The following is a 24,663-nucleotide window of genomic DNA, read 5'->3' as shown; positions in this document are numbered from 1 at the left end:
TCTAAAAATAAAAAAATACAGAATTCACCCTCTTTATAACTGGAAAATAAGTTCTTACACGAAAATAAGCAAAACATAACCAAACCAGTGACATCAAATAAACAAAGAATAATAATTGTTAACAAAATAAATGCAAATTTGATCACTCATCATAAATTCACTGAGTATGGCCATTTTATTACGCTGTTTCACCCATATAAAATAGTGGAGTGGTCAAAACTTATCTAAATCAAGTCTACAAGCCTATTTTGGAAAGAACTTATGAAGAAACTTGGCACCACTACCCTATTCAACAAATCTTATCACCCTAAAATATATGGCCAAACGAAATGCTTGAACCAATGCTTAGAGTAGTACTTGAGAAGATTTTGTTTCCAAAAGCCTACAAGTTAGGCACATTGGATATCCCAGGAAGAATAGTAGTATAATACTAATACCACATTGCACTTGGAACTACTTCTTTTGAGGCACTCTATATGTATAAGCCCTCTATGCTTAGTAGGGTAGGGAAGTCATAAATTAATAGTTAAAAGAATTATTACAGACGCGTGAGAAAATAAATAGGTCAGTACATGATCATTGTAACGCCCCATACCCAGTCTAGGAGTCCGAGCCGGATACCTGAACGCACATTAGGTTCAAATCGTATTGGACAGATCAGGATTCACATTGCTCACATTACACGGAAGCAACCAAATTAAAATTTCTTTATATTCATTACACACAACGTTCAATGTAACTAACATGCAATTGAAACTCAATTAAACATGCAAACATACATTTAAACATTTAGGGGTATTTCGATCATTTCACATCATATAATAAATCAACAAGTCAAATCACCCAATTAAGGTTAACAAATGTTAAACAATGTCATAAAGAATGAGTAAACAAAATTTCATACCAATCGGACATTAAATAATCACTCAATTGATCATATAAGATTAGTGACCTAAACGTAAATATACAAAACTTATGTACCAAATAGTAACATACAATTAAGGTTCCATTATGTAATTAATTATGTTTAAGAAGTGATCAATTAAATCTCATCTAATTTCCAATTTAAGAGTTCAAGTAATTAAACAATCAACTTTTGGGTTAAATTGAACTCACATAATCATTCATGGGTCAAATTAGAATTAAAGAACACTTCATACCTTTAAAGAATGCAATTTCACCTTTTTTCATTGACCGAAATAGCGAAGGGATTGATCCCTTTTAATAAAGGATCAATCCTTTTTCATAGGGGACTGATCCTTTTGAAAACGGATCGATACTTTACAAAACAGAAACTTTGGGATCAATCCTTTCTCTTAAGGGATCGATCATTTTTCTAAAAAATTGCAGATTTATCTAGAACATGCATATTTGGTCAACTAATCACCCATATAAAAGTAATCATGGGCTAGGATCACGCTTGGGTACTATTCAACCACTTCATAATGTTAAAACAAAGGTATAACATTTTTACAACACAAGTCAACACATCAATCAAGGATTTAACACCAAAAGTCAACAATTTCATAAAAGTTCATTTAAGCACAAGTCACATACTCATTTTTTGGAATTTAAGGTCTTTTCATGCAACCTAAGAGTCTACCACGTTTAGTTTACCAAGTTAAACTTAACTAAACACTCTAAACACTTTTTAGGGTCTAAAACATATTTGAGTAATCCTGTACTTCAAGCAACAAGTTCCTACTTATAAATATAAATTCAACAAATCAAAACAACATCAAATCCTAATCATAAATCTAATCATTACAAACCAAAATCTAGCAATATAAGTCTAACAAAGTGAATAATAGGTGTAAGTCCCAAACGTCCCCAAATTACCACACAAAGTTTCTAGAAACCACATACGTATAGCTTTACGCCTTAGCCTTGCTTGATCACACCGATTCCAAGCTCATGACCTCCAAACTCGACTCTAATCCTCTAAAAATGTTAACAATGAGTGTGAGCTTATAAAACCCAGTGAACGACTAACAATCAAAGCAATGCACATAACGAAGATAATGATCAATGCTATATGTTCATACGTAACTTGTTCTTTACTTTACACAAAAAATTCAACATCTCATGCTTGAATGATCAGCTAATCATGTATCAATTCTGACATCTTTATGTCAATGACAACTCGTTGTCATCAATCAATAACATGTTAGTCTTAAGCGTATTATTATTGTCCATGCCTATAATAATACTTTACTAGGGATCTTTTAATAATAGAATTATGTTATTATATGGACTTTATTATCTTCCAGTTTATGTTAAACACATATATATAACTGAAAATAATAGCGACAATACCTTTATTCAATAAAATCGATAAATAAAATGTATCATTACAATCATCATATGATTGGTCTTTGAACATACTCTAACACGTACTACCTGGATGCATCGCAAATGGTCTACTATGTGCCTCCACAAGAATCTCATGCCTCAGACCCTCATCCCTCGGCACACACAACCTATATTGAAAACACAAAACACCCTCAGAGTTCAATGAGAAGTCACCCCCAACACCATCTCGCACTAGCTGAAACTTTTCTTCCAACTTCTCGTCACTTGGTTGCAAATCTTGAATACGTTGAGACCACACATACTTAACTTGCAACTCAGTTACTAACGCTCCATCCTCAACCAAACTCAAACAAGAAAATAAGGCACGAAACTCACCCATCAACTTATGACTCAAGGCATCTGCAACCATGTTAGCCTTACCCGGATGGTACTCAATCACATAGTCGTAGTCATTCAACAACTCAACCCAATGCCTCTGCCTCAAATTCAACTCCTTCCGAGTGAGAATGTATTTGATACTCTTGTGATAAATATAAAGAATACACTTCTCACCAAACAAGTAGTGTTGCTAAATCTTAAAAGCAAACACTACTGGCTAACTCCAAGTCGTGCGTAGGATAGTTATGCTCATATGACTTCAAATACCTCGACGCATAAGCAGCTATCTTTGTGTCTTGCATCAGCACGCACCCAAGACCCACAATCATTGCATCACTATAAACCACAAAATCCCTTCTCAACATCGATTAAACCAACACCGAAGCCTCTATCAAAGTTGACTTCAGCAATTCAAAATTATTTGCCTTTCACTCTTCCACTCAAACTTAACATCCATTTGCAACAACTTAGTTAATAGAGTAGCTACCCGCGAAAAACACTCAACAAACTAACTATAGTACCCTACTAACCCAAGAAAAATGTGAATCTCAACAACACTTCAAGGTGGCTTCCACTCAACTATCGCCTTAACCTTACTCAGATCAACCCGAATACCCTCAACGGAAACAACATGACCAAGAAACAATACTTCATCTAACCAAAACTCACACTTAGAAAACTTAGCATTCAACTTCTTTTCCCTCAAAACTTGCAAAACAATCTAGAGATACAAATCATGATCCTCCTCAAAAGCTGAGTACACCAAGATATCATTAATGAAAACACCACAAAACGATTGAGAAACAGGTGAAACACATGGTTCATCAAGTCTATAAAAGTAGTTGGAGCATTAGTTAAACCAAACGGCATCACCAATAACTCGTAATGATCAGAACTCACCCAAAAAGTTATATTCATCACATCCGATTCACTAACCTTTAACTAATAGTAACCAAAGCGTAAGTTAATCTTCGAAAACACCTTGGCACCTCTAAATTGGTCAAACAAGTCATCGATCCTCGGTACAAGATACTGATTCTTAATCATTAACTTGTTCAACTGATGATAATCAATGAACATTTACATTGTATTGTCTTTGTTCTTTACAAACAAAACTGGAGCACCCCACGGAGAAACACTCGGACGAATGAAACCTCGATCTAGCAACTCATACTACTACACTTTCAACTCCTTCAAATCCTTAGGTGCAATACGATAGGGTGCAATAGACACAGGGGTTAAATCAGAATAAGTCTCTATACGAAACTCAACCTCACGATCCGATGGCAAACCTATAAGCTCTTCTGGAAACATTTATAGAAAGTCCCGAACTATATAAATATCCACTCCCGACCACTCGAATTAAGTACTTAAGTAAAGTACACCTCACAACCACGATCTAATATCTTTCTTGCATCCAAAGATGACACAATATTAGAAAGAAACTCTGATCGTTCAACTATACCACAACCTCAACATCGCCTGCAGCCTTTAGAATTTCCTGGGATAACTCAAAATCCAAGTTCAAACGATGCTCGTATAACCAATATGTACCTAGAATGACGTCAAAACCATGGAACAATAACTCCATCAAATTGACCAAAAACCCTCACCTTGAACAACCAAAGGACACCTACGGTACACACAATCCACAAGTGCTCTCTCGCCCAAAGCTCTAGTTACAACTAAAGCCACACTCTTAACACAAGCAGGAACACTCAATTAACGAGCCAAACTACCGACGATATAAGAGTGCGTAAAATCAGAATCTATCAAGGCAAGCCAAGGAAAAGACTTTAGTAGAAAAGTACCTATGATCATATCCTTTAAAAAAAGATACTGAGGCTCACGAATCGCGTCCACTCTAGCAAGTTCAATAGTCTCAACTACCCCGATACGACCACAACCTCTACCACGAGCCTGACCCATCGAACCACCTGTACCAACTCAATCACCTTCTCTAACAGAAATAAGTGCACCACCTTTAGGTTCAACTCTACTCGAAAAATCTCGCAACAGATGACCCTTGTCGTCCAATGAAAACAACCTCTAATAGTGTGCCAACACTTGACTGGATGACTCTTACCATAAAATAAACAAAGTGGAAACTATTGCCAACCTCCAAATGATCTAACCGCTCTACTAGACTGATCGTGACAAGAATCAAACTGATCCAGTCCTCTCCCTTTTAGCCAAACGACTCTAAAAACTAGCGTTACTGGACCTCTTTCTAGAGAACCCCCTGACTGGTCCACTCAAACTACTCTTGATATCCCTCTCCTGATGTACTAGAACATCAAACACCTCTGAAGACCTGGTAACTAAGTAGGCACGAATCTCTCTCCTTATACTATCCTTGAACCTCTTGCACTTCACAAGCTCAATCGGCACAATCTCTCGGGCATACTCATTAAGACAAACAAATTCGACCTCGTACTCAGATACCGACGAACGACCTTAAACTAAGTCGAGAAACTCTTTCTTTCTCACGTCCGTATATTATGTACCCAGAAACTTGTGCCTAAACACCTTTAGAAAGTAGGGCCACGTTAGTCTATCTTGAGTAGTACTCCTCCGCGTTGTGATCCACCAACGATGAACATCACCCTGAAGTAAAGACGTAACACAACCCAACCTCTCAGCGTTAGTACAACCCATCTGATCTAAAACCCGGATAACACTCTCCAACCACTCCTCTACTATCGGCTTGGTACAGTGAATACCACTAAACTCTCTAGCTTCTAAAGCCCTCAGACGCTCTAGCGGTAACCCTCTAACAGTTGGTACCAGCAAAAGTGTGGGTATAGCAACTGGAATGGCTCGACACAACGCTCCTAGAAGTACCTCAGTCAACATATCCGAAAGAGGATTTGATTATTGAACTACTAGCGGGGTCTATTAGCACCACTATCGACCTCGGTCGCATTTACCCTGGTATTAGGATAACTTGACCCTGGAGCTCCCAACATAGCACGAAGTTGTGGTTCCATTTCTCTAACTAAACACATACAAACCAACATCAGAGTGAGAAGTGCACCAGTGATCAAGGCAAAACCTATAAAAACATTTCAAAGCTATGTGGCAATTTGGTTCCGTTTCCTACCCTGACCTACAATAGCACACACATCATTAATCAACATAACATTTGCATAACATGGCTCTGATATCAATAAATATAACATCCCATACTTGGTCCAGGAGTCCGAGCCGGATACTTGAGCGTATATTAGGTTCCAATTATGTTGGACATATCAAGATCTATATTACGCATATTTCACGAAAGTAACCAAATTAAAATTTCTTAATATTCATTACATATAACGTTCAATGTAACTAAAATACAATTGAATCTCATTAAACATACAAACATTACATTTAAACGTTTAGGGGTATATCAATCATTTCATATCATATAAAAAATAAACAATTCAAATCACCCAATTACATTTACCACATGTTAAAAAATGTCATAAGGAACCAACACAAAAAATTTCATACCAATTGGACATCAGACAATCACTCAATTGATCATACAAGATTAGGGACCTAAATGTAAATATATAAAACTTATGTATTAACTAGTAATATACAATTGAGGGTTCCATTATATAATTAAGTGTGTTTAAGAAGTGATCACTCAAATCTCATCTAATTTCTAGTTTAAGAGTTTAAATAATTAAACAAATCAATTTTTGGGTTAAATTGAACTCACATAGTCATTCAAGGGTCAAATTAGAATTTAAGAACACTTCAGACCTTTAATGAATGCAATTTCACCTTTTTTTCATCGAGAAAAAAATAAAGGGATCGATCCTTTCTTGAAAGGGATTGATAATTTTTCACCGGGGATCGATCCATTTGAAAAGGGATCGATTCTTTACAAAACATAAACTTTGGGATCAATTCTTTCTCTTGAGGGATCGATCATTTTTCTGAAAAATTGCAGATTTATCAAGAACATGCATATTTGGTCAACTAATCATCCATATAAAAATAATCATGGACTAGGATCATGCTTAGACACTATTTAACCACCTCATACATGTCAAAAGAAAGGTATAGCATGCTTTATAAACAAGTCAACACATTAATCAAGGATTTGACACCAAAAGTTAACAATTGCATAAAAGTTCATTTTAACACAAGTCACCTATTCATTTTTTATATTTATGATGTTTCATACAACTTAAGAGTCTAATATGTTTCGTTTACCAAGTTACACTTAAATAAACACCCCAAACACTTTTTTTGGGTCTAAAACATTATTTGAGTAATCTCGTGCTTCAAGCAACAAGTTCCTACTTATAAATCCAAATTCAACGAATCAAACCAACATCAAATCTCAATCATAAATCCACTTATTACAAACCAAAATGCAGTATTATAAGTCCAACAAAGCGAATAATAGGTCTAAGTTCCAAAAGTCCCCAAATTGCTACATGAAGTTTTTAAAAACCACATACGTATAGCTTTATGTGTTAGCCTTGCTTGATCACACCGATGCCAAGGTCCTCACTTCCAAACTCGACTCTGATCCTCTGAAAAATGTTAACAATAAGTGTGAGCTTATAAAGCACAGTGAACGACTAACATTCAAAGCAATGCATATAACCAAGATAAAGATCAATCCAATATGTTCATACGTAGCTTGTTCTTTACTCTACACACATAATTCAACAACTCATGCTTGAATGAGCAGCTAATGTTTTCCAAATCACTTGATTTCCAAATTAAACAAACATCAATGACTATATAGTTCAAAAGCAATCATAATCACACATGCACAATTACCTTCCTTGGCAAATCACACAATCACACACATTTTTTCATTTTAAGATCAATGACTTATGTTTGAAAACAACTTACTCATTAGATAAATAGACTCCATACAACTCTCGTTTTGCTTATGGACACACGTAGGTCCAAAAACCATGAATTACAAAGCAAACTCAATGCCCAACCTTACCTTGTATCTTCTTAGAGCAAAGCTCAACGTACCATCCAAACCCGATATAATCCCAAATCACACACTAATACAAAACATAAGAGTACTCTTTCCTAAGCATGCCTTTCATATCCAAATGTACTATAAAGAACGATAGCCAATTAATCCAATTCACCAATAGTTTTGTCAATGATACATAGTTTTCACATATTGATTCAAATATATTTTGAAACACACTTACAGATGGTTGTCATGATCAACCCACATATTTGGACAGTGAGAAAGTTTAGCTCATCCAATTCACATTCAGAATATATATAGATTTTCACAAACCATTTCCAAAATCCTATGCATCATTTGCAACACATCATATTCATAATTCATATTCTCATTTCTGACACAAGTTGCATCATATGAAAAATAACATAATTCATATTCCATCATCATAATTAACCAAATAACACAATATATCAAAATTAAAAATGCAACACTACAAAAACCTCAACCTTGAATCATGTTCATTACCTAAAAATGAGAGCCACTCACCTTGCTGTTCGAAAACCAAAAATGCTTCCATATACTACCTCAACGTTCATAAAACTCAAAGCATCAAGTTTCCTCAACTAAAAACCCAATAAGAACCTTGAAAATCAAATTAACACATCAAAATCTAATCTAAAAAACAAAATAATGTTTCTAAAACAGAGCGTAATTGTCAAAAACACCGAAAACATTGTCGAAACGTCACTCTGAAAGCTCCAAACCAAAAAGCACGAATATCCACACTAAAAGTTGATAAACAAAAACTATAATCAACATCTAACTCATCTAGAATCACACAAATTAACATCTACAAACCTAAATTCCCGGATTCCCAAAAATATCAAAAATTGACATTATTTTCAAGAAATCAATATCCAAATCATTTTCAATAAAAATGATTTAATATGATTATAATCACTCGAAAAACAACTCAATTTCATTAAGAAAATCTCAAAACCAATTTAAGAAATCAGCACATTAATTAGCTTCAAAAATCAATTGAAATCTTAGAAATCCTTTCAATTAAATCAGCAATTCAATAGAATCATTAACACCTAGTCACTTGCCCTTGAATCTTAAAAGAAAACCAAGTAAAAGATCCTTACCTTTCTGTAAAATAGATTGAAATTGAGATCATAAAAAGAACTCCATTATGATCAATCTTTAAAAATAATAAGAGAAGAGAAAAGAAACTTGAGAATTAAAATCAAGATTAAGATGAGTGAATTTAGAAATTGTTGGGATTTGCGGAAGCTCGAATTGACAATCGAAAATATTGCCAAGAGGGGGTTGAATTGGTTTTTGTGTTTAGGAAATAAGGATATTAGAAAGATATAAAATTTTGCAAAGTGATTTATAGTGGTTCGACTTCTCAACCAAGTCTACATCCACTACCTTAGCTCCTTACTAACGATTTTCTAACAAATTCACTAATTTGTTCTTTCTTTTTATAGGATCAAGAGTAACCTTTACAACTCCATAGCTTTTAACGGGATTAGCTAGAACCAATCCTATCTTTTCTCTTGGCTAAGATAGAATAGAACACCCAAAACCCGTATAATTATACCCATACATATTTTAGATGTCACATGATGTTCTTAAAATATTTTCCCAATCAAAACTGATTTAAAATTTATTTTATTAAAATGATAACTTATAATATAAAAATATTAATTAACATGAAAATTTCACATATATTAATATAGATTTATGATATCCATATTGAAATAAAGTAAAACCGTTCAATTTAGTCATTACAAACCAGTTTAAAAATAATTCAACATAACAACTAGGACATTGATAAGTACATGTCACTAACTAAGTCAAAATCACATCATATGACGTCTTACTGATATTGTAGTATATTCATTGATGCTTGCAGAGATCTGTACTCTTTGCTCTACTCTTGAATTTTTACCTACGCGTGAAAATCATCACACGATAAGTGTATACTTAGTGAGGCAATTAAAAACAATAAATAGTGCAATACAACTCATTTATGAAATTAAATGTCATAAACAATTTCCATAAGAACATGTTACCTGCATGTCCAATATTTTACCATAATCAAAACAATACGATAATAATGCATTATAAAATATTTTCAATAAACCATAGCCCAATATGTAAACCTTGAGGGTCGTGGGTACACGAGTCAATATAAATAAACATCGTACTGTTAACCCGTGTATGACACATAAGGTCGTGCCCACTATTTGTACTAGGTATCCTTAAGTACAATCCCGAATATGACACATAAGGTCGTGCCCACAATATACACTAAGTATCCTTTAGTGTAATCCCGAATATGCAGCCTGCTGCTGGACTCTATGGCATGCCAACTATACCCTGTCCCTCAATAACTCACTTCGACTTATAATCTAATTCATTCATCCATGATATTATATAACAATATATTGAACATTAGGGCAATTCATACCCAAAATATCATCCATGGTAAAATATCATATTATTCATGATCAATGCATTATAATTTCAAACTATGACATATCAATTTCGTATCGAAATTATAAAAATAACATAATATCATGCTGATATAAACAAGGTAGACTTGTCGCAAGTCTTCCTGATGATGTATAAAACATCTATGTACCATGTCATGCATGTATTGCACTCACTTGGGCCTCACTAGTCAAAACAATACTTATAATTCTTATCTTTCACTTCATCAATCTTATCTCGTTGACCCGTCCGATTATTACTTTCGATCGATATCTCATTTTTCGTGCCATATCTATCAACCAATTAATCAACATTTGATCACTCTCGGACTTGAAACCAACTTCCAAAAATTCTTTAGATACACAACAACATGAATTTCATCAGAAACAGACCTTAATTGCGAAAAACGGATCAAATCGGGTGATTAATCAGTGAAAAATAGCTTACCCAGTTCGAATTTGGAAAAACAGACCTCAAAAATAGAATCAGGACAGTCAACGGTAGTCAACGGTCAATGGCTTGGATCAGTTCAGCTCGGTCTGGTCTGGTTCAGTCGATCCAACTGGTTCAAGCAGGTTCAACCCATTTTCCTACTGGCAGACGACGCCCACTCTAAGGGGACGGCGTGTGCGGTGGCTCTGGTCATCGGTTCGGCGTGAAATTTTCTATATTTGTAGATCGAGACCTCGGGAGTCTCGTAAAAATGTACCACTTATCATACGGTGGCCGGCGAGTGACGACAACAGAGCCACAATGACGCTACGATTTTGGTTAAGATTTTAGCGTACGGTGACAGTGAGTCCAATGGTGCATGAGGTGTGATGAATAGGTGGCCAGATCGACCGGAATCGATGAAAACAAACGGTGGTCAAATTAAAATCGATGAAACTTCCGATTTAGTTTTACGGCAAACAACGCCGATTCACAATGGGATAGAGGTAAGGTTTTGTTCACCGTTCAATGATGAATCTATTGGTGGTGTTTGATCGACGAACTGTGGCGTGTGGTGGAGAATCAAGGCTACAAAAGTGGGTCAATGGAGAAGATAATTGAGGAAAACATTTGCATAAGTTTCTGGAGAAAACCAAGGAAAGGGGTTTTATTTTTCAGCATCTAAGAAAAATGGGTAAATTCAGGACTGGGTCCCTGAATTTCCTTCACTTTCTAAGTATGTCTATAAGTTTCGTAAGCTTAGAATTTGACCCCTAAATTGAAGTGTTTAATTCATTTCTTATCAAATGATCATTATATCCTTCCATCCTTACTTCTTTTCTATTCAATCTACACAAAGATATCCCTACAAAATTGACCACAAAGTTCCCAAACTTACATTTTAGTCATTAGCCCACTTTTTGGGATTTACAATTCTTCCCCTTAAGAAAATTCGTCCTCAAATTTTCACTGCACAAAGAGATGGGAAACTTTCTACTCATATCTTATTTGCACTTCCCTGTTATACTACGAATCCACTTCTTTCAAAGATCTCATAAGGTCCAATGAATGTAGGACTGAGCGATATTATACAGAGAATCTTATTCAGAACAAGACGTTAAGAAATACTTTATCACCTACCTAGAATTTCCATTTCTTTTCTCTTTAATATGTGTAGAACATCTGATAACTATCAGCTATCTTAAATTTTTTTCTTATTAATCTTCACTTTTTCTTCAACTTCTTTGATCCAATCTGTCCATATCAAATCTCAATATTTCAATTCAACTAACTTAATGGTGTCTAACATTTCTTTTACACAATACTTAACTTGAAGCTATCTTGATACCTTTCTTTACTTGTTGTTATACCACTCATTAAACAACTCAATGATAACTCTTTCAGTGGCATGATAATATCCATCGGCTTTAAGTCTTTAACTCTCCCTTTGTAGTTGCAATTAATAACTTGTCTTCAATCTGCAAAGAATTCCATCCATTTCTACCTTTCCACACCTACTTTTATTCTTTATAAATCCATATAAATATAATGTCACTGAACATGCAGATAATAATATTCTATCAATATTATAATCCCCAATCCTTGCAACTCAAGGTCATGAGTCAGTTGATTTTCTTCATCAATCTCTAATGACTTACAACATAAACCAAACCTTTATTCTTGTACCATCTTCATCTGAATTACAATACATACTTCTTTCAAAATTTTACTTATATTAATCTTGAAATTGATGTCAATATTCTTTTTATCATCTCAAAAGTAACATGCATATCTTTAACAACTTGATCAAAGAGAATATAATCATTCAAATATATCTCAAGCTTCCTTTCTACATATCAATAAATCCTTATTTCTTTGACTACATTTACATGGCTAAGAAACATAACCTTAAACAAATACATGTCACACTTGGTTAACTTATCCTGATATTTTTATTCTGATCTTTTAAACTCTATTACACTCATCCCCTTGCATAACCCTTTTTTTAAAGCCTGAATAATTGTTTAAACTCACTATTTGTCTATGAATAAATATTAATGCTACATTTAATTTGAATTCATGAGACCTTGTTCAAAGATTTCCACAAATTTGGGGTACCCTTAAATCTTCATCAGATATAATTGAGACATATACTTCACAAAATCAAGTAATCGTTTCATATAACCTTACATACTTATCCAAGAAATATTTACCTCTTGAAACTAAAGGGTGCTAACTTAATCCATTTCTTAATAAAAGTCCAAATTTATCTCCATATAAATTCTAATACAAAATTCATAACAACTCTTTAACGTTTTCACTTATAATTGAAAATTTATTACTTCTATACCAAACTTATAATCTATACCTCATCATAACACTTGTCATACTTGAGCCTTTAAAATCCATTACTCTTATCATATCGGTATGAGAAACATCATCATCATAATTATACTCATATCCGAATACTAAATTTTATCATATCTTCTTAACCTTAATAGTCAACACTACTTGCACAAAACTTTATTCTTTATCATTCTTATACTTGTATTTTATCCACTTGATTTAGCACTTACCAGATTTCAATACTCACCTAATCCATTTAAGATACTTTTTCTACTTCAATTTACATAATTTCTAACATAACTTTTAATCAAATTCACAAAGATTATCTTTAAACTGACTTATTATCAATTAAACATTTTTAACTCCTTATTTAATCTTGCATCACCAGACCCTACTAATTGAGTTTGTCTGACTCTCATCGGATTTGAAACTCTGATAGAGGGTACAATTAATTCAGACCGAGTCTGAAGTTGAAAACCAGAATCTCTACCTCTTTTTGATGGTATTGAACTCTATGAAACATTAATTCTCTTAATCATCCGAGATTTTTGTTCTCTAAACCTTTAATTCTGAGCTCTTTATAGAGCTTTAGCGCGATTACCCACTTCTTGAAACAAGAACAAATTCAAAACCAGTAACACTCTTTTAATTTAAGGCGCAAGCCTTAAACAACCAATCACATGCAACCTTTTCAGTCGGAATTAACTCAGCAACAAATACATTCATATCCATACACATTGTAATTCCCTTGTTTCAAGCTCATATATTCTAGTTTCATTTGTCTTATAAACTGGTCATCGATGTACTTATTCTTGAACTCTTCTACAAATAATAACCACATCACTTGATCTTTTAACATTCTCATAGTGACATTTGTTCATCATACTCTAGTTTATCACGTATTAACGAATTACTCCATCTAACTTCTCCACTTCAGAGCAGGAAAACCTTCTAACATCATTTTCATTTCATTTAACCAAAGGTCCACAACAATAGAATATTCCTCGACTTCACCCTTGAACTTGGGTGCTCCTAATCTTTTCAACTGTTTCACAATATTTATTCTTTGAGTTGAGGGAAAATGAGATTGGATACACATTAGAATATCATTCAACATCCTAAAAAACATCCCCTAATTTTATACAAGCACTCCCTAGGTGTTCGCTCTTCACCCTGCTTGGTCAGGGCAGGTGAATTGATATTACCTTCAGGTCTTTTGCCTCCCACTTCACTTCAGAAGCTCTTATAGTCATACATTTAACATAATAATTTAACTATATTAACAAGACAACACACTCCTTACACTATCATATCAAAAAAATTCACTTTGTGTTAACATATCCTTAAGTATCTTGAGCGCAGTATGAAGATAAACATCATGCTCTTTCTCTATCCTCGTGTATACCAGAATGTCATCAATAAAGACCACCACAAATTGATCCAATTAAGGTTGAAATACTTGGTTCATCATATCCTCGATGTAGCAGCTCTTGCTATTGAGCATTCGTTCTCTTAACTCAATTTCATCCATTTGATATCAAACCATATATACAGAATCAAAGCCCTGACAATCATAATATCTTGAATTTCACCTCTCGATCTGGAGGTAACCCAGATAATAAATCTAAAAAGACATTTGGAAATTCCGAGATCTTACTTCAGATACTTGAGTATCTATCACCTTAGTTTGGAAAGTTATGCATCCTTTTTACATCATTTTAATCATATTCATTGTTGATATCATGATAGTGATGATCTCATTTTTTTCATCAATCACTAATATTTCCAATTTATCCACATCTTTCTAAATTAATCGCTTCTTACAACCATCAACACAACCTTAGTGCAAAGACGACTAATCCTTGCTCAATATAATTTAAAACTCATTAAATGATAATCCTATAAGATTCATCAGGAATTCCCAAATCTTTATCGATCATTTACTACCTGTCCGACTCACACTTTCATTATAACCCATAGGTTTTCCACTATAATATCACTTAATATCATGTAGAATTGAATATTTCTACTTTGGAATTCCTTATTTCATTCTTAAGGAAATATGTATAACTTATCCAGATCCATTGAAATTATTCTCGAGCAATTGAAACATTTTCCATCTCAAATAAAAGTCTAAATGTCCACTTCGTTCAATAAGAGAACTTGATAAATTTGAAGCGATAACTTTATAGCAGTTAATGCTAAAATCACACTATCAAGCAAATTTACTATTTTTCCTCTCACCACGAACTTGAAACTTTTCAAGTTCTTGAGAATCAATCTCAATCTAAATAATAATTCATTACAGCATGGAAGGTTAGGCAATCCATTTCATAAATTTACCTTCACAAGGTAACTCTATCAAGTCCATAAAACTTAACATTTGTTTTCATTCAAACTCGTAATCATTTGCCTCACTAATAACTCAGTTTTCTTTTAAACTTTTAGCGGACAACTTATTTACCGCTTATTTATTTCCTCTTACGCAAATCAACAACGCTTTAAACAATTTAATGTTTAACTTAAATATTTCTCAATTATTTAAGCTTACCTGAAGAAACCTCAAAATCATCACTAGATTCAAAAATCTCCTCTGGATCCTCATCTGATTCAACTTCTCTTGTAATCCATTTAATTTTTTTAATAGATTCCACAAATGCATAAACTTCTTTAAACGTTGGGGCATTTCTTCCAAAGAATGGAGGAAAATCCCTAACAACATCCACCCTTCTAAAGCATTTTACAGAAGTCATGTCGGATTCTTTTGGATCGATTTTTATCTCGACCTTCTTTTCAACATTATCAACTTTCTTAACTTTATCTTTAGTTCCCGACATCTGAACATATTCAAAATCATCTTAAATTAGTAAAAGTAACTTTACTCTCAATAAGGATCATCACAATATATATACAACTATCAATACTCTTTTAACATCTTAGTGGCATATATACATTCTTGACTTAATATAAACTCTTTCCATGTCTAGAAACGGCTAAACCTGTAGCTCTGATACCAATAAATGTACCACCCAAAACCTGTATAATTATACCCATACAGATTTTAGATGTCACATGAAATTCTTAAAATATTTTCCCATTCAAAACTGATTTAAAATTTATTTTCTTAAAATGATAACTTATAATATAAAAATATTAATTCACATAAAACTTTCACATAATATTTAAAACATATATTAATATGGATTTATGATATCCATATTGAAATAAAGTAAAACTGTTCAGTTTAGTCATTACAAACCAGTTCAAAAATAATTCAACATAACAACTAGGACATTGATAAGTACATGCCACTAACTAAGTCAAAATCACATCTATAGGATGTCTTACTGATATTGTAGTATATTCCTTGATGCTTGGAGAGCTCTATACTCTTTGATCAACTCTAGATTTTTTATCTACGCGTGAAAATCATCACACGCTAAGTATATACTTAGTAAGTCAATTAAAAATAATAAATAGTGCAATACAACTCATGCATGAAATTCAATGTCATAAACAATTTCCATAAGATCATGTTACCTGCATGTCCAATATTTTACCATAATCAAAACAATACGATAATCATGCATTATAAAATATTTTCAATAAACCATAGCCCAATATGTAAACCTTGAGGACCCTGGGTACACGAGTCAATATAAATAAACATCGTAGTGTTAACCCGAGTATGACACATAAGGTCGTGTCCACCATCTGTACTAGGTATCCTTAAGTACAGTCCTGAATATATAAACCTTGAGGACCCTGAGTACACGAGTCAATATAGATAAACATCGTAGTGTTAACTCGAGTATAACACATAAGGTCATGCCCACCATATTACTAAGTATCATTTAGTGTAATCCCGAATATTCAACCTGTTGCATGACTCTATGGCATGCCAACTATACCCTGTCCCTCTATAACTCACTTCAGCTTATAGTCTAATTCATTCATCCATGATATCATAAACCATATATTTAACATTATGGCAATTCATACCAAAATAACATCCATGGTAAAATATCATATTATTCACGATCAATGCATTATAATTTCACACTATGACATAATATCATGTTGATATAAACAAGGTAGACTTGTCGCAAGTCTTCTTGATGATGTATAAAAACATCTATGTATCATGTCATGCATGTATTGCACCCACCTGGGCCTCACTAGTCAAAACAATACTTATAATTCTTATCTCTCACTTCATCAATCTTATCTCGTTGACCCGTGTGATTATTACTTTCAATCAATATCTCAATTTTTGTGCCATATCGATCGACCAATTAATCACCATTTGATCACTCTCAAACTTGAAACCAATTTCCAAAAATTCCTTAGATACATAACAACATGAATTTCATCAAAACGAAGCTTAATTGTGAAAAAACGGATCGAATCGAGTGATTAATCAGTGAAAACAACTTACTGGGTTTGAATTTTGCAAAACGGACCTCAAAAATAGACTCAAACGTCAAAAAACATAAAATATGACTTTTCAAAAATTTTGACTTTTTTTGTCAAAGTTAACCGTCAACGGTCAACGACAGCCAATGGTCAACGACAATCAACGGTCAATGGTTCGGATTAGTTCAGCTCGGTCTGGTCTTGTTCGACTCGTTTTGGACCGGTCCAATTGGTTCAACCGGTTCAACCCATTTTTCGGCTGGCAAACGACGCCCACTCTCAGGAGACGGTGCGTGCGGCGGCTCCGGTCGTCAGTTCGGCGTGAAATTTTCCAAATTTTTAGATCGAGACCTTGGGAGTCTCATGCAAGTGTTATTTCATCAAAACGTATATGATTGTAGAATTTTAAAATGTACCAACTTATCCAACGGTGGTTAATGAGTGACGACGACAGAGCCACAACGACGCAACGATTTCAGTCAAGTTTTGAGCGTACGGTGATGGTGAGTCCAATGGTGCAGGAGGTGTGATAAACAGGTGGCCGGATCGACCAGAATCGACAAAAACAAATGGTGGTCAAATTAAAACCGAAGAAACTTCCAATTGAGTTTTACGATGAACGACGCCGATTCAAAATGGGACAGAGGTCAGGTTTTGTTCACCGTTCAATGGTGAAATTATTGGTGGTGTCGGATCGACGAACGATGGTCGTATAGTGGAGAATAAAGACTACAAAAGTGGGTCGATGGAGAAGAAAATTGAGGAAAACATTTGTGTAAGTTTCTGGAGAAAACCAGGGAAAGGGGTTTTATTTTTCAACATCTAAGAAAAATGTGTAAATTTAGGAATGGGTCCCTGAATTTCCTTCACTTTCTAAATATGTCTATAAGTGTTTAATTCATTTCTTATCAAGTGATCATTATATCCTTCCATCCTTACTTCTTTGTTATTCAATCCTACACAAAGTTATTCCAATTAAGTCCCTGACCTTTAAAATTATTTCTTCAAAATTGACCACAAAGTTTCAAAACTTACATTTTAGTCATTAGCCCACTTTTTGGGATGTTACATAGAACCAACCCTTTTACAAGGAAAATAAATATAAACAAATAAAACCTCTCAAAGGTAGGGTGTTTACAAGTATTTAAACTCACAAGAACAAAATATTTACAAGAGAAAGTAAAATAGGAATGAAAAACTCTTTTCTTGTGTTTGAATGCTTGGATAGGTGTTCTTTACTTTCTTCAAGTGTCCTCATCTTGTTTTTATAGCTTGAAATAAGTTTGAAGTTGTATCTAGCCGTTGGGGATGTTTTGGAGCCGTTGGGAATTAATTTTCTGCAAAATAAGGATGTCCATAACTAGTAGTATCAGTACTCCACTATAGGGTATCGATACTACCTTTGTTAAATTCAATTTAACTAGTCGTTGAAGCATTGTAGTATCGATACTGTCTAAGGAGTATCAATACTAATTTGCATTATGGTATCGATACCCTTGCATGGTATCGGTACCATTTTTCAATTATCGAATTTGAGCCTTCATGGTAGTATCAATACTACATTGATGGTATCGATATTACCTTTACCTATGATATCGATACCATAAGAACAGTATCGGTACCGTTCATGTGATATCGATATAACGAGAGTTCATTTTTGCAAGTGTTGATTGTCTTGTGCCTTCGAAGCTTCTTCTCCTAGAGTTCTTTTAAGTTCTTATGAGGGAGATTAATCTCCACACTCCAATTTGCCTTTTCATCGCAACTAAGAGGGTTGGTTAGAGCCATATTATTGTGTTTGCCTTTTCATTGCGACTAGAGGGGCTCGATAGGACATTATCATCTCTTTTCCACAAATCCATCCTCACCATTATCACCTTTTCTATCCACCTTCACAAGGGAGATCTTTTGATTTCTTCATCGAGTCTAGAGCTTTCTAGGTTTGATTCTTCATCAAGATCAACGTTCATTAATCTGCCACCGCTTTCCTATCATATGGTGTTTATGGAAATGTAGAAACTAACTCGTCTTTGTTCCTAGGTCACAACTGATGGAGATCATTCTGGTTTTAAGGAGTCAGTTGTAGAAGAAAGCAAGGGTTGCTCTGATTCTCGCCAAACAGTGGAAAGAGCTCAAATCATGATCAGGGATTGAAATTGTGGTCACGGTCGCGTTTTCGGTTATGTCGCGTGTACTGCGATTACGACCATAGTGGGCTCTATTGCAGCCATAGCGGGCGCTTTTACGGGTATATCGAAAGGAAGTTCTGTCGCTATTGCGGATGTATACTACTATTTAAAACCCTGATTAGGATAGTAGATGGAGCTGGTTATTGGAGACCTCCTACAAATGGCTGGTACAAATCAAATATGGATAGAGACCGCGGACCTGATTTGAATTTAGCTACTAGTGGGGGCGTTCTATGGGACCATGATGGGGCATGGCTCGTTGGCTACACCAAATCCATTGGTAGATGATCAACTTTGAAGACGGAGCTATGGGGTATTTTCAAAGGCATGTAATTAGCATGGGACCTAGGCTTACGACAGATCATGCTAGAAACCGATTATAAAAAGGTGATTTTAGTTCCTAATTTTGTTTCTGGGCTAGGAGTATGATCTTCTATGATTTACCATATTAACGGACTTGTGAATCATTTATTGTAGGTTTGATTTTAGGTTGAATAGAATGGAATAATCACACTTTACTCACTCTAATTTAGGTGCATTTTTTGCATTTAGATCATTGTGTAAATTTCGAATTGCATGTTGAATTTTAGTTTATTTTTAATTTGTCATCATCTTGAAACTTGTATAATTAATTTAGAATTTAGCCCTTAAACTATTCTATAGGCTTCAATTTAATCCTTAAATTAGTTATTTCATTAATTAACCCTAATATTAATTTATTGTAATAATTTATTTATAATTTGTAACAAACAAAGCAAATAAGCAAGAGGATGAAGATGATGTAGAATAGAAACAAAAAAATAAGTCTTTTTTGAGATATCATGTAGTAACCGTTCCTCGGGTGGGCCGAAATTGGGCTTCCACTTAAATAAATGTGTTAGAGCCACCACCGATCATTTAAAATTAGGTTGATCAGATACCTTAATTTATCATCTTATCTTATCCATGTTTTACCAGAAATATATCGGATTCGGGAGTCGATTACAGTCAATGAAGGATTAGCACCCTTGTACTGCCCTTTCGGTACCAATTTAATTTTTCGGTTGTCTTAATTGTGAAAATTAAAATTTTAAATTCGATCCGAATTACTTACCCTTGATCGATTAAAATTATCCTAACAAAATCAAATAAATTTTATATCATAAAAATAAATAAACAAATAATTATTAAATAAAAAACAATGATTAAATTAAAAAATATTAAAAGAGGGGTTAAAATGATAAAATAATAATAAACAAAAATGTTTAAAAACAATAAAAAAAGAAATAAATGCCAGATTTTAAAAAGAAAAAAGAAGAAAATGCTTAATTTAAAAGAAATAAATAAAGAATAAATAAATAAATAAAATTTAAAGGATCAAATTGAAACAAATTTAAATTTATGGATCAAATTGATGCTAAAAATGATTTGCAAGAGAAAAACAAAAGGTTAGGGGGTCAATTTGCAAAATATAAGAAATTTAAATAGGGACTAAATTGAATAAATTCAAAATCCAAGGGTAAATTTACAACAGGTGACCAAAATAAATTACACATCAAAACAAGAGGGACTACGAAAATAATTTAAAAAACTTGTAATTACACTCTAGTCCCCACTATAAATACCACCTAAAATCCAAATATCATTCGTTTCAACCCATTCTACCTAAACCACTCTCACCCAACCTCTCAAAACTCTATCAAACCAAGCTAACCAGCCAAATGACCAACCACCACTCCTAGATACACATCGCCACCTGACCACCGCGAAAAAATTGAACTTACCGAAAATGTTCCTCACGCCACCCAGAAGCCAAACCCGAACTCCAAATCTCCACAACAAAGGCCAAACAACGTAGATCTAAAAAAACTTTTGGGTTTATTTTTTCCGACGTGGCTTTTCGTCTTTTTGGTGACCTTTGGCTCCCTCCGACGTAGACTTTACGCTTTCCAAGTAGTTTTCGACCAAGGCTTTTATTTTTTTAACATTGTTTTGCTATATTCGAATGGTTTCTTAGTCTGGTTTGCTTGGTATTTTGCTGTTTGGTTTGCTTGATCTTCTCACTGTGATTTGTTGTGTGGTTGTTGTGATTTTTCTTTTGACTTGCTTCGATGATTCTCAGGGTTTATATAATCCCGCCGGTGGTGGTTGTTTCCAAGTTTTTCAAGATGGTGCAGTCTCGTTCTATATGATTCTTGTTTGTTTCATAACGTGCTCTAATATTTTGCGATTTTCGGTTTCTGGTGCCGAAAATCTCGGCCGATGGGTGAATTGGCTGGCACGTGGCCTTCACGCACTATTGAAATGGTAACTTGATGTGTTTTTGGAAGTTGATCGAAAAACCTGATCTAACGACCCTGGTTGATTACGGTGCTGGACTTTGGTGAGAGCTAGGGTTTCCTAGATTTGTTTCAGGTTTTTGTACTTCTGGGTTGTTGCTTTTTGAGCCTCAAACAACCTCACCTGCTGGGTTAGACTTGTGAGTCTGGCTGGGCCTGGATGCCAACCGGATTGCTGCCTTGGACCTGGACCTAATTGAACCAAAAAATAAAAGAATAAATAAAATAAATAAAAACAAAAATAAAATACTAATACTAATAATATGTATATACTTCAAAAAATACACTTTCAAAAACTATATTATATACGTTTTCAAAAATATTTTTAAAAACTAGATATTATATGTTTTTAAAAATGTGTTTTCAAAATTATATATTATATGTTTTCCAAAATCAATTTTCTAAAAATTACATATTATATACGTTTTCAAAAACATGTTTTCAAAACTATATATTATATGTTTTCAAAAAGTGTTTTCAAAACCATGTTATATATATTTTCAAAAAATATATTTTAAAAAACTATATATTATATGCTTTCAAAAACCATTTCTAAAAACTATATATTATATTTTTTTCAAAAATATTTTCAAAAACTATACTATATTACTGTATATACTAAATAAGCCACGGACGAAAGTGAGTGACTACAACTGCCTCTCTTTGCCCATTATTGTGTAACTAAAATAGGGCAAAGACAAAAAGACATAAATTTTCGTTCGGTGCGCGTGGACTTGGAAACAAGCATGTTCCTGTGAGGGTTGTCGATCTCTATGTTTAAAATCCGATTCAATATCACAGTCGAATCTTTTATCGAATATCATCCGCCGTGGAGTTAAAATTCAACTTAAAATTGATGATGGCTCCCTATTGTTGAGTCGTATTACGGGTGACTCATTCATCGTAAAGTTGAGTCGATCTTGAGATATCTTTGAACATGATATCTTTAGTCATGAAGTCAAAATCGTGGTTGATCCCTTCATCATGAAGTTGAGTCAGTCGAGCGTCTCGAGATATCCTTCGCTGTGAAGTTGAAATCTAGCTCGATGCCCAGAGTAAGCGGTAAATCATCGCCATCTTTTTCTAGCCCAATACCCTTCACCGTGAAGTTGGAATTTTGACTAGGTGACATTAGTTGAGATAGTTCCTCGTTGTTGTAGATGGTCCCTTCATTGTGAAGTTAAGTCGATATTTTTGGGCACAATATCCTTCGTTGTGAAGTTGAAATCGTGGGGGACTCCGTCGTAAGTTGAGTCCCAATTGAATTTGTTTTGTGTCGGATATCCTTCATTGTGAAGTTGAAATCCAAGTAGGATAAGAGGTATTGTTTCTTTGAGTTCAATATCATTCGTCATGAAGTTAAAGTTGACTCTGAAAAAAATATGTAAGATTATGCATATATGTGATGCCATGGATGCAATATTCTTATGTATGCCTAAAATGCATATACAAAATATGGTATTTTAGGATCTAGAGAGCAATCTCAATCTCTTGTTGTGATCTTGATTATCGCCAATCTTGAATTTCTAGTTCTTGATTTTGGATCCTCTGATCTTCAATAGGTTTTGATATGATGTCATCTTTTGCTATTTTTTAGAAAGAAGTTTTTCTTTTAGTCTTCCTATTTCTCGGTAAACTGTATTCGTTTCATTCTTTCGAGTATGGTGCAAGAACATTTATCGGCTTCCGAACACCTGAACCTTTCGAAAAATATTTGTAAAGTAATACGCAATTACTTTTTTTAAGAGTAAATAAATTATTCTTATTTAAATTCAATGTAAGATTCTTAAAAGGAAATAATTTTCATTTCGAGAAAATACCATATTTATTTATGAGGAGGAAAAGAGAATACATGAAAAATATTATGAAAAGTCAAGATATAAAGGATTACAAGTAAATGCCCTAGATCTCAATAATGCGGACACCTTTGAACTGGAACACCGTTAGATGACTTTTGAGCACAACCTTTGTCAAGGCGACTTTGAAGATGTGACAACGTTTGGAAGAATGCGAAGCTCCTCCCAAATCACTAAGTTTTCTAAAGACTTGGATGCCATGATGCTTTATTGCCTTGATCCGGGATCTTCCCGTTCTCAAATCCTGGATCATTACCCAAGCTACTCTTTCGGGTTTTCAACTTGGATCCTACCTCAGTTTCAATAAGCCCTTTACGGGTTTTCATCTTGGACCCGTCTTATTTTCAATTTAGTGTGCCTTTTTAGGTTTTCACTCTAAACATTTTTTGTAGTACTTAGGGCATCCTTTTGGGTTTTTAGCATAAACGTTTTTTATTACTACTTAGGGAACTCTTTCGAGTTTCACCTTAAGCAAAATATTTCTTGACTGCTTTAGAATTAATGGGATTGGGTAGTTCCAGCCTGTCCATTTTTATCAAGATGAGTGCTCATCCTGAGAACGCCTTTTTAACGACATAAGGCCCTTCCCAATTTGGTATCCACTTTTCTCTGAAGTTCTTTTGAATTGGCCATTCTTTTTCAGTGCAAGATCTCTTTCATGGAATACTCTTGGGTGCACCTTCTTGATGTGTGCTCAGATCATTTGTTTTTGGTAGAGTTAACCATCGTAAATGGCTTTCAACCTTTTTTCTTCTATTAGGTTCAATTGATCATATTGAGTTTACACCTGCATCATCCAATTTAACTTTGACAAAACTCAGAGTGATAGGATCTCTATCTCGATAGGAAATACCATCTCCATCCCATAAGCTAATGAAAATGAGGTTGACTCAGTCGAAGTTTGCATCGAAGTTCGGTAAGCAAACAAGGCAAAAGGTAATTTCTCATGCCAATATTTCTATGTC

Source organism: Hibiscus syriacus, unplaced genomic scaffold (genome assembly GCF_006381635.1).
Source record: "Hibiscus syriacus cultivar Baekdansim isolate YM2019G1 unplaced genomic scaffold, ASM638163v2 tig00111000_pilon, whole genome shotgun sequence".
In the NCBI taxonomy this organism is placed as follows: Eukaryota; Viridiplantae; Streptophyta; class Magnoliopsida; order Malvales; family Malvaceae; genus Hibiscus; species Hibiscus syriacus.
This window is presented reverse-complemented; position numbering follows the sequence as displayed.